This window comes from Pezoporus wallicus, unplaced genomic scaffold (genome assembly GCF_028554395.1).
Source record: "Pezoporus wallicus isolate ANWC-B61680 ecotype Strahan unplaced genomic scaffold, APGP_CSIRO_Pwel_v1 contig_8542, whole genome shotgun sequence".
Taxonomy (NCBI): domain Eukaryota; kingdom Metazoa; phylum Chordata; class Aves; order Psittaciformes; family Psittacidae; genus Pezoporus; species Pezoporus wallicus.
The window spans coordinates 1,268,023-1,279,555 of record NW_026640148.1 but is presented as its reverse complement, the minus strand read 5'-3'; the positions used below and the strand labels follow the sequence as shown (position 1 = coordinate 1,279,555).

General features: G+C 49.1%; 1 non-coding gene across 1 annotated transcript; it reads left to right on the top strand.

Moving 5' to 3' along the window:
- Window positions 1–2,690: 2,690 nt before the first annotated feature.
- TRNAL-UAA (transfer RNA leucine (anticodon UAA)) lies at window positions 2,691–2,773 on the top strand. The gene has a single exon. It is a non-coding gene; the product is annotated as a tRNA-Leu (tRNA).
- Window positions 2,774–11,533: the final 8,760 nt, after the last annotated feature.

The window sequence follows — 11,533 nt, the reverse complement described above, 5'->3', positions numbered from 1 at the left end:
TTTGGCCTGAAATCTCTTAAAGTGCTATTTTTACTCTGCCGTGCTCATAACTTTCAAGTTTTGGGTTTTCTCTTAATTAGCAGCCAGCCTCTCTCCAGCTGCAGTATTAACATGTGGGATGGTGGTTTCCTCCAGTGGCTGTTTAAATTAAACACAGACCTACTGAACAGGCACCGAGTGCCAGGAGAGCTCTTTTGGAGGGAGAAAAGGTGAGAGGAGAAGCTGCTTTGCAGCTAGCATTGCCAGTGTGTTTCTGAAGCAAAAGGATGACACCCTTTCTGGCTTCAGGACGTTATTAATGTCTTTCTCTTACAGAACATGTGTTCTGAAAGCTGGTAGCTGTGTCATCTTCAAGCTGTCATTTCATGGGGATACTGCAAGCGAGGCACAATCAGCCTGGCTTGGGAATGCATAGAAGACATCCAAGACACTACAGGTAATTCAGCTGATATTACACATCCCCCCCTGAAGCAAGGCTGACTCCAGACCCAGCTAAGTGCCAGCTGGTGCTCTATGCAGGTTTGCAGGCGAAGAAAACCGACCTGGTGGATGATGCGCAGCCATGGAAAACCCTGGGAAGCTTCTGCTTGGGGCTGCATTTTAACATAGAGCCAAGATGTGCCACTGACCCCCCCTTGGATGTGTGTTATGGTAAAGGAGCACAGGCGAGGGAAGCTGAGCCCCCGTGCCAGTGGGTCGAATGCACATGGTCATTGTCCTGAAGGTTCAGCAGCAGCGGTGCAATGACTACCCTCAGCACAGTTGGTTTGTGTGGCCACCTCCTAGCCCTGTGGGATGGATGGGCTCAGCTCCTCAAATGGGTGCATCCAGGCTGTCCGCCAGGCACTGGAGGTTGTTTCAGCACAGAGAGATTTATGGTGAGCTCAGCGATGCTCGGAGGGGGTTGTGGCTGGGAGAGAGTGGTCCCTGGGGAGGGCAGCAGATGCATTGTGCTGTTCTGGGCCAGCACTTCCTTCCCATGCTGTGCTGGGAGGATCCCACAGAGCAGGAAACATCAGTCAAGCCTGCTCTCTCACACATCCATGCCAGTCCATCCATGCATGCCTTCAGTCTGTGCTGGAGTGAAATTCCACCACATTATTCATCCCTGAGGCTGCCAATTCAAGTAGCATTTCCCAGCCTGGACCCAAAGGGTTAAGGTGGGATGTTAACTTCAAAGCTGGGCTATGGGGATCTGAGCAGCATGGGTCATGGGCATCCTCGTGGGCAGGTCCCTTCTCTCCATGCTGTGAAGAGCAGATGTGGTATAAAAGCTTCCTTTCAGAGAGGGCACGATTAATCTTTGCTTCTTCAGAGGATGACAAACACATTATATTCACCAACATGCACACGCGTTCTCTCCTCCTGACGGGTGACCCCTGTCTTAATGCCAAGCGTGCGGGGTCCGGCTCTGTAAACGAAGCAGAGAGCTTTGCAAGCCCATTAATGCTTTGAAGTCGCTCATTAGGAGCAGATTCCTCGGGAGCTGGCGTGCACAGCACCCTTGGTGAGCAGGGCTTCATCGGGTATTAATGCTGGAGGCATCCAGGGATGCTGCGCTGCCACTCTGGGCACGCGGACCCGCACGGCAGGATGCCGGGGCTGTGATGCAAAGGGATAAAGGAAGCAGGGGAAGGTGTTGTCCCCTCCTGGCGCTTAAGGAGGGGAGTTTTCCTCCTGGCAGTGTTTTTTGCATGGGAATAGGTTGATCCAGTCCTCTGCTAAGCTGAGGACTTGCAGCATCCTCCCATGGGGTTCTGCCTTGCTTCCTAGCACTCATATATTATCTCTGGAGACTGGGGTGACCCCTCCTCACTGAGGAGCTCTCTTCCACCCTCTTTCGGGACCTTTTTACTTCTCAGTGTCTCCCTCCTCTGCAGCAGCCAAGCATAAGCCCTATACGCAGCTCATCTACCCCAGGGCACAGTCATGAGCAGTCCCTGGGGAAGTGAGGAGGGAATTGCCAGGACAGGGTCAGCACAGACAGGATGCTCTGGTGAAAGGGCCTGTGCAGGTTTTCTGTGTGGCAGCATCTCTGTGTGAAGGTGCTGGGTTGGAAAGACTGAGGGTGGCTGGAATCAGAGACACAAGTTATCAGGCTCCTGTGGCTTAAGGGCTAAAGCCCTCCCACGCAGAGGCAGCTGGGGGCTATGGGTTTGAATCCTACGTGGTTCAACAGAGGTTTTCTGTGTGGTTTTACTTTTAGTTTTCCCCAGATGGCAGAGTAAAAGCTGCACCTCACCCCAAGGAGAAAGGCTCTCCTGCCCCACTGCAGTGCCTTGGTAGAGCCCTAGATGCAGACTGGATGGGTGAGCAGTGGGACTCGAAGAGCAAGGACCATGATTTAAGCATGTGGTGTGTCTGGCTGACTGCTGTCAGAGCTGCTCCCTTCCCCCTGGGCATGCAGCAGGGTCAGGCTGAGACCCTCCAGAGATGTCCTCAGGCACCAGGGTCTCTGGTGGTGTTATCACCCATACTATGTGTGGTACACAGGGGCTGTGCGTGGCCCATGAGAGCTGCTGCTTCCCAGTGCGATGCTCCACTGCTTTAGTGGGGACATTAGAGACAGCAGTGAGGAGGGAAAGGTGTTGGTGGGTTAGGGAAGGGTCTGTGGTTGGGAGCTGGGCTGCTCAGCGAGGGGGGTACCCTCCAGGGCAGGAGCTGGTGGGTCAGAGCAGGGCTTACAGCCCACCAGGATGGCCGAGTGGTGAAGGCGTTGGACTTAAGATCCAATGGGCACATGCCCGCGTGGGTTCGAACCCCACTTCTGGTAGGAGCCTCCTTTTTCTCTTGTTCCACAGCTCCCACCGCAGCTTTTAGAGCATCAGTTTAGAGCAGGGATGGGAGCTCCAGGCCCTGTGCCATTCAATCCCCACACATTCCATGTCCCAGCATGAGGAGCTTGGTGGGACTGAGCCACCCCGCTTTGAATGAATGTGTGGAGAGACATGAGCCAGTCCCTTTGGCACACGGGTAATGGATATCATCTTCCATGCAGGGAGTGCTGAGACAGTTGTGGGCTTGAATCCCACATGCTCCCAAAATAGCAACCTGTTTTCCCACGGCAGAAATAGGAAAAACTGACTACCCTGAAGGGGGAAAAACAAGGTGTTGAGCTCTAAACAGCTCAAGTCACAAACAGAAACCAGTGCAAACCAGTGGGGCCAGGGAGATGGGGTTGGGGTTTGTGGAGGCTGCCCCTGTTGCCACCTCTGCTCCATGACCCATCACTTGGTCTTTGGCACTTTGCACGGGGATCTGTCAATGTCACAACCCCCTGGAGCAAGCCACCATGGCGGGAAGGGCTTCCCGGTTGAGTTTGGGAAGTCCATGAAGAACCTGCAAAGCATCGCTATGCCGCAGTCTGTCTTGGGGTGGTGCTCATGGATGGACACCAGCTATTCCCCTCAGTAAAGGATTAGCTCGCTGGACCCATGGAGATGCTGTCAGGTTTTCATTTGGCTGCTTTACTCCAGCCTGAGGCCAATCAGAAATGTCCTACTGCTGGGACATGATTTGAAGTGATGGTGTTAATTTGGTTAATTAGGATTCCCGGGTAGCATGCGCTTCTTGCAAATCAGCTTTCCATTGTGGCATCACTGCAAAGAGTTATTTGCTGGTGCAGGGGGTTATGTATGAATTTATGATTATGATGTAGGGCCGTTAATTTCATGTTTGTGGCAGATGATACAGCTCAATTAGAAGTTGCATGTTAAGCTCTTTGGCTCTCTCTGATATATGGGAATCAAGCAGTGGCTTACAGGGAAGGATTACAGGGCCTGGACAAGTGGCCGTGTAACAAATGGGGCAGGACCCAGAGGAGAGGACATGGGAGGAATTACTCTGCTCCTCTCCCTTTTGCTTAGCGCTGGGAGTGAAATGTTGTGCATCTCTGCTAGAGCTGGCTCGTTGCAACTAACCTCAGTCATTAAGAGATGCAAAGAATGACAAATGCATCTCTGAGAGTATCCCAGGGGGTTAAGCAGCACTGTGGGTCAGGTGTTTGCCTCTGATGACTTGGAGCCTGACTCCATCTACTTCATGTGTCAAAGGCACTCGGTGGCCTCTGTTGAGTTCAAACCTGAAATCTCATTTGAGTTTCCCAGTTGAAACATGAATGTACAAGGCTGGTGGGTTTCCCATTCCAGGGATACCAGCTCTGGTTTGTTCCTCATCCCTTGGGATGTTTATCCACTTTGTAAAACCTTTGGGCAGACAAAGCATCATGTGAGGGCAGCAGGAGCTGAGTTACCAGCCTGCTGGGGTCACACAGGGGGCTGGGGGCAATGTTAATATGACTCAGGACAGAGATCAAATGGCAGATCCATGTAAGAACATGGAGGTTTGGGGACTGAAATAGCAATGAGCCCAGTGGCTGGGGGTGGTGAGGGCAGATAAATAAACTGCCTTCTACTGGGCCACAGCTTTCCTCCTTCTCCCCACATCCCCCAAGTGTTTAACAGAGCTAAAAAGAGCAGCTTGCCCAATAGCCATTGCCATGTATCATATTTATTAGGATGGTTACTGCAGGTTAAATATCAATAGTTTATTGCAAATACGTTTATTCTAGATTAACTATGCAGTGTGTGTATCTGTTATGTCGTGGTTAAAAGTAAACCTCAGTGAAAGGTTTTTAATAATGGATTCGTGTTGCAGCAGTGTACAATAAGTGTATTTAGCAATCTTCCCCTCAATTTCACCAGACAGTTTTACGTTCAATAAATACCTAGAGATTATTAAAAACATATTTATCAAAGATTAACAGTGATGGAATAGATACAAATCTAAGCTGTTACGCTCAATTCGCGTGCTTGTAATAATCAATTCCTGTATTAAAACACAATAACTGCCTTGTTTAATCTCAATAAAATGGTTTTGGGGGATCTCTCTAAATGCCATTTTGCTGCATGCTCCTGCTTGCAGATCTCAGATTAGATCTTGGGACATTTGTGCTCAAAATAAATCAAGTACTTGGGTAAAAGCAAAGCAGTCCTAGAATAAAACAGACTGTTTTGTGAACAGGGAACCTGGGCTTCGGAGGATGTGGGTCAAAGCCAGTGTATGGGCACCAGGGTTAGTCCAGCTTGCCCTGGGAAATCCCTATATCCAGTCTAGCCTACAGCTCATACGACCACCTCCAGCCACCCCATTTCCAGGATTGGGAGTCTGGAGCAGCAACTCTCAATTCTTTTACAATCAATCACAGATGCACCCACACTGTTTTGGATGCAGAAAGCTACCGCCTCGCTTGTATCCTGTTATTATCTAGCACTTGGAGGCAGAGTGCTAAAATGAGCTGACTGCTTAGGAGACCAACAAAATGTTATTGTTTTACTCCTGCAATACTACTGTTAGGATTGGTGGTTGGTGGGTAAAGAGAGCTGGTGCCTGTGCCCCAGCCACTCATTGTGAACAGTGCCATGGGCTACCTGGGTGCTTCATAGAGCATCGGTGGCTTTTGGACCACAGGAGGACCCCTGAGCCCTTTGACAGCACAAAGCTGGCCTGGGTCCAGTGCCTCGTCCCATCATTTGGTGATGGTTTTATCCCATGTCTGGGTTTGCACTTCAGCATCAGTGGAGCTCAGTGGCAAATGTAGGTGAGGATACAAATCAGAGGTGTCCCAATTAGAGGGAGGGAGACTGCAGACTGTGTGTTTAAATTATGGGCTGTGTGGGTTGTTGGCCTGGTAATGTATTGAGGGGTATTTGCCTCTTGTGGTGGCAGGATCTCAGAAAACAGCCTGAGAGGGACAGATATCCCCCATACTACTACTCAGTAGTATCTCAAATATGTGGTGATTTTCTATCTCCCAATTGTATGCTGTTTCCCTTCCCTTAGTGAGTTTGAAAACCAGGCTCAGGCACTGCCCTAAAGGATGCTCCTTCTGCATTTTGGATGGCACTGAGCAGTCCTCTAGGATCAGATGTATGCATGGGGCTGCTGAGGAAGCCTTTCAAAGGTTTCAGAGTCCAGGGCATGATGAAGGCAGCTGGGCAGCCTTTTGGAGATCATAGGATCAACTAGATTGGAAAAGATGGAGGGACCTGTTGGAGAGATGATGGTTGAGAAGAAGCAGGGAGTTTCTGGGCTGTATCATCCATGGAGATATGGAGATATATTTATGTGTGTGTATATATATTTACACCTCCTGGTATATGAGTCCCATCCATGCTTGTGGCACCAGTATATAGTGCAAGTGTCTGGCTTTGAGTGGTATGTTTGACTCAATATACAACCAAAGGAGATCATTCTGTGCTTAACTGGGAGAGGGCAGTGCTGGCTTCAACAGGTGATGTGGGGATCCATCATAGAATTACAGAATGGTTTGGATTGGAAAGGACCCTAAAGCTCATTTGTTTCATCACTGTATTTTGACAAGGTCTGGTCTGCATGTTTATCTGTTGCCCAGGATCCCAACTTCACTTTTTGTCCCACCTGGGAAGACGTGACCCATACTATTTAGAGGCTTTGTGTGTCTCCAATGCAATCAGTCACACACTCCTCCATGGACATCAGAGAAGTGATATCTGTTTACACCCTGGGTTTGTCTCCTCAGCCAAACCCTCCCTGTGGAGGATGCTCAGCTGGTTGGGGGATGAGTTTTCCGTCTTAGAAGAGGGCTGCAATTACAGAGGTGACCAGAGAAGAAAGACAAGTGGGCACGCACCGCTGCCTTTAATAGATGGCAGTGATTCTTCCGGGCTCCAGAGTAATATGGGAGATCTGGTTTTAATAAATTAACAGCCTACAAGTAACAATCTCAAGCAATTAAGCTCTGGAATGGAGGTGAGCACCATGAAATGTATTCTGGAGCCGACAGGGAGTTGGCAAAGAGAAACCCTGAGAAGTGGAGAAGGCAAAAACCAAGCGAAATTGCCCCAGAGAGACTGGAAGAGCTTGGTTCACCCCATAGAGAGGAGGAAATGGCTGGGGGGGGGGGGGACGAGACATGGGAAGTAGCTGGAAGCTTGAGGGTAATGAGGAGCTGAGGAGGGAAGCAAACAAATAATAAATAAGAGTGTTAAGCTCCCTGTTTTACATTAATAGCCTGGATGGAATCCTCTTTGCCATAGAATTCAATTTATTTCCATTTAAAGGCTGTTCTTCTCCATCAATGCAGCTAATAAATAGCTGCTGATGGCCATGACCCCCAGGCTGAGGGAAGAATTTTTCTTCTGAGCCAATTAAAGGAATTGAACAATTCCTTTTAATAACACGATGGGATTTTAATGCAAGAAAATAGAAACAACCCCCACAGCAGGATTGGGAAAGAAATCCTCCCCCTGAGCCTTGCAGAGAGGGGTCAGGAGTGCCCTGCCAGGGTCGGGATTAGATGCTTTAACTTGTCTCGTGAAGCTGGTGGGGGAATGCAGCATTCCCTTGAGAAGCACAGGGATGCTTTTCTGATGTCTGAAAAAGAATACTCCAGAAACCAAAACCACACAATGGCAAATCACATTCCCTTGATTCCAGAGCTGCAAAGGGTTTGGAAGGATGAGTGAGCCCTTGTGGTGCGGAGGGGAGAGATGGACATGCCCGGCAGTCTGTGATGCCTCTCGCACTTCTGCGGTGGGCAGGATGCCCCTTCAGGTGTAGGGATCTATCCAGGTGCCCTATGGGCACTTCCACGCTCTTTGGGTAAGGCAGGGATGGCCTCTCCGTGGCTTTTTTATGAGACATCCATTACTTTCGTTCTTGTAAGTGGCAAAAATCCTCTCTGATCCACTTGAGCCCCCACGGAGGGATGTGAAGAAGCATCCTGTGGGACTTGAGATTTCCCACTGCTAGTACTGGAGCCAGTGCTTGGTCAAGAGAGCATTTGTGCCTTGGAAGATGGACAGGAGCAAAGGAGGTGGCAAGGGAAGCAGGATGGACACCTATTGAGTTCTCACAAAGCTCCATAACCCCAAATGGCAGTGGGTCTTCTCCACTCCATCACTCTGCTGTCAATGAAGTCTCCTGACTCCTGTTGGCATCGGATGAGAGCATCTGTCAAGCACAAAGTCTCCTTCCAACACTCCTGTGCTGTGGGGAAGTCTCTTATCTCCATTTTACAGATGGCAAGCAGAAGCACAGAGAGGTTAATTGACTTGCCCAAAGTCAGCACAGGGGGTCTATAAGTGACGCCAGATCCCTTGAATCCCTGACTTAATCATAAGACCATCCGTCTTCATCCTCTTCCCTCTCAGGATTCCCCAGCAACTGTGATAGCTCAGGCACTCATGTTGGCAAACTGCAGGAGGAGGCAGTGCTGGGAGGTGGGCATTCCCAGCAGTGCTTTCTCAACCCCATTTCCCAGCAGGACATCAATTTTGACCTTGAAAATGTGTTTTTTAAGATTCTTCTCTCATTTCCTTTAGGAGCAGCGAGAGAAACACACTCAAGCATGAGGAAGAGCCTTCGCTCTTTGGGGAGGTGTTTCAGAGCTGCTAAGGCAAAAGGACATCATTGCTTTGATAGAGAAAAGGCATCTTCCCTGGGTTTTAAGGCACTGCCCACACCAAGCTGATAAGCAGCTTGGACCCACAGGTAGAAAACAGTGATCTCTATTTTCAAGTAATCACCTGGTAATAGCTCCACACAGAGCTCTGAAGCTCTGTCCTTGCCAGCCGTGCAGACAAGCCTGTGCGTGCAGGGCCATGGAGGAATATGGCAAGGCAGGAACGTTCCCATCCCAATGTCTCTTATTCCAGAAGTGTGAATGGAAGGAGGAGTGAGCCGTTGATGAGCATGGAGCAGGAGCTGTGTTCCCTCTGAGGCTTGGGAAGGAATCACAACTGTAAGTGCCTATTTCTATTGATAGGCTTCCTGCAGCAGTCCTGGTCTTCCTTCTTGCTCTCTTGTTTTCATCTTTTATTAATCACCCAGTGACAATTTTCCCAGAGGACTCTGTTTTCCATTAATTATTAGGAGAACCACAGGGGAAATGTTGAGCTGTTGGAGAGCTCACTTTGAGAACATGGGGTGGGAGCATTTCCTAATGCCTACGTGTGTATCTTTTTGACATTCCCCTTGCAGAAGAAGCTAAATGACCTGCCTGGGATGCAGAAGAACCCTTTATTTTTTTATTGCAGCATAGCATGTTGAGCAAGGAAACTTTATTTAAGTGCTGGTTTGATGGCCCTGGAGACTAACATACTGCTTGCCCAGCATCGATCAGCATGCTCTGTGTGATTTATTATCATGTCCTGCGTGTAGGAGATCTCACCGGTGTCAGCATAGGACTGTGCTGCACTTGCATCACTTTTCTATTGCTGAAGATGTAGATATGGCAAGAGCAGCAATAACGCTGGCCTGAAATCCCAGGTCCAGATGGTGATTGTCCCCACTGCAGATGAATAATGAAGGTGGAGGAAAAGCATCTGCTCTTCCTCTCCTCCTGAAGCTATGGCTTTTATAGCGCCTTCTGCAGTCCTCATGGTATACTGAGGTTTATGGGAATGTCTTGAAAGCAACAGTCAGGAAGTTGTGCTAAAACTGGAAGCTCCTTGGTGTGCCATGTCTGTTTGAGCACTGTTGGCATTCAACTTCTGTTAGAAAGAGTAGAAGCTGGTATTTTTATGATGTTGATCTGTGAACCTGCCTCTGCAGGTTGCTGTAGGTTACCAAGTACCGCTGTTCCTAGGATATGGCACTTAAGTAATTAGGAGGGTGCTCTCCATACATGAACTGGTTGTTCTGCTGCAATGTAAGGACTTTCGGTTGCATTACTGGCTGGTGCCTGCCTTCCTGTGCTAACTCCGTCCTCCAGCCTGTGCTTGACTTTCTGCACAGGATATCCCTGCCCAAACCCATTCCAAGCACATCCACAAGGACTCATCCTGAAGGGCTGTGTTCAGGTGTTGCACGGTGGTAGCACTTTATTGTACGTCAACTCCCATGCTGTTTTACAACGTTGTTTCTATGGTTACCCACCACCCTCCGTAACCCACAGAGCCCATAAAGAGTCAGGATTGCATTTCACAGCAGCAAGACCTGTCACGTACAGTGATGGGCTTCATACCTGATGAAGAGTGAACCCATGGTCAGGTCCTGGTTGTGAAGTTGCTTCCCTGGGAGCTGGTCCTTGTGCTGGGAAGTGCCATGGGTGAGAGCTGTGGCTGCCCCATCCCTGGCAGTGTTCGAGGCCAGGTTGGACACAGGGGCTTGGAGCAAGCTGCTCTAGTGGAAGGGGTCCCTGCCTATGGCAGGGGTTGGAACTGGATGAGCTTTAAGGACCCTTCTAACCCAAACCAGTCTGGGATTCTATGACTATGGCATTAGGAGACTTTTTACAAGGAAGCATCCTATAATGGCTAACATGGACCTATTTGGCTGTTAAAGCTTTTTCTGAAGGCAGTTACAAACATGGTATATAATTGGATTTGGTCTGAAACAGCTTTGTCTTCCCAGAATAATAGGTTGAATGCATTTCTATCTCATGATCTGGGCTGGCTTGTTTCAATGGTGCCTGAGGGGGAAAAAGATGATGTTCTGAGGAATCCTTAAGGAAAGACCAAGGATTTGATCTGGATAACGTGACCACTCTGGAGAATGGAATTTGATGAGAATCATTATTTGACAGAACACTTGATAGTGTTTCGCTGTCTGTCTCATTGGTCCAGACCGTGCCCACAAATCTGTTACTGTAATTTGATATTTGCTTGCTGTTAAACCTGCCAAATATGTGTATGTGCAAGAATGCGATCCAAAATAGCTGAGACAACTCACAAAAAGAAGAGCTTTGGAAGGTCCCCAAATGAAGCAGATGAAAATCTTCTTTCCTTGGGGAGAAGATTGTTTTTTTTATTGAAAGATTAAAAAAAAAATCCAGCTCCCTCTCCCAGCGGGAAGCATTGATCCTAAACCAGAAGTTGTTCTCAGGGAACACCTTCATCCTCCGACTGTATCAGAAATTAACAGCTTTGACAACCTGGTTTGCAGCTGTTCTGGGTAAGGTACAGAAAGGGTCCTTGAGGTGCCGGTAGATGACAAATGGGAGATCGGTCTGAAATGTAAATTACTACAGCTCAAATTGTCTGCCCCCGTGGAGGCAAACGATGCCGTGGGAAGGAAGCAGCCCTCCCCTGCATGGCTCTGATTTGTCCTCCAAAGGAGCCACGCGCTCAGCCCCGGCCACCACGACGTGCCCAGATAATGAGAGCAGGGAGGAAGCTAAAAGAAGAGCAACCAGACCACCCCTTCTGCCTTCTGATCACTAAAGGATCAGACGTTTGGAAGGAAATGATTTATGTGGGAAGGCTCAAACTGAGAAGCGAGGCTACGAGATGACAACGCACACTGCTGTGTGCGGGGAAAAGAGCCTAAATATATCCGAAGGGTGTAAACATGAAGGAGCGAGCTGCGGTATCAAAGGGTACAGGGTTCAGTGCTGGCAGCTTTCCTTGCTGTTCGGAGCAGCGGATGGGAGAAAGCTGAGAGGCAGAGCATCATCAGCAGCACTATATTTCACTTGAGCCTGTCCCTCTGCGGTTGGCTCTGTCACATCCTACTCCTGCCTGTGACTGGCATCGGGACTCACCCCACTGAA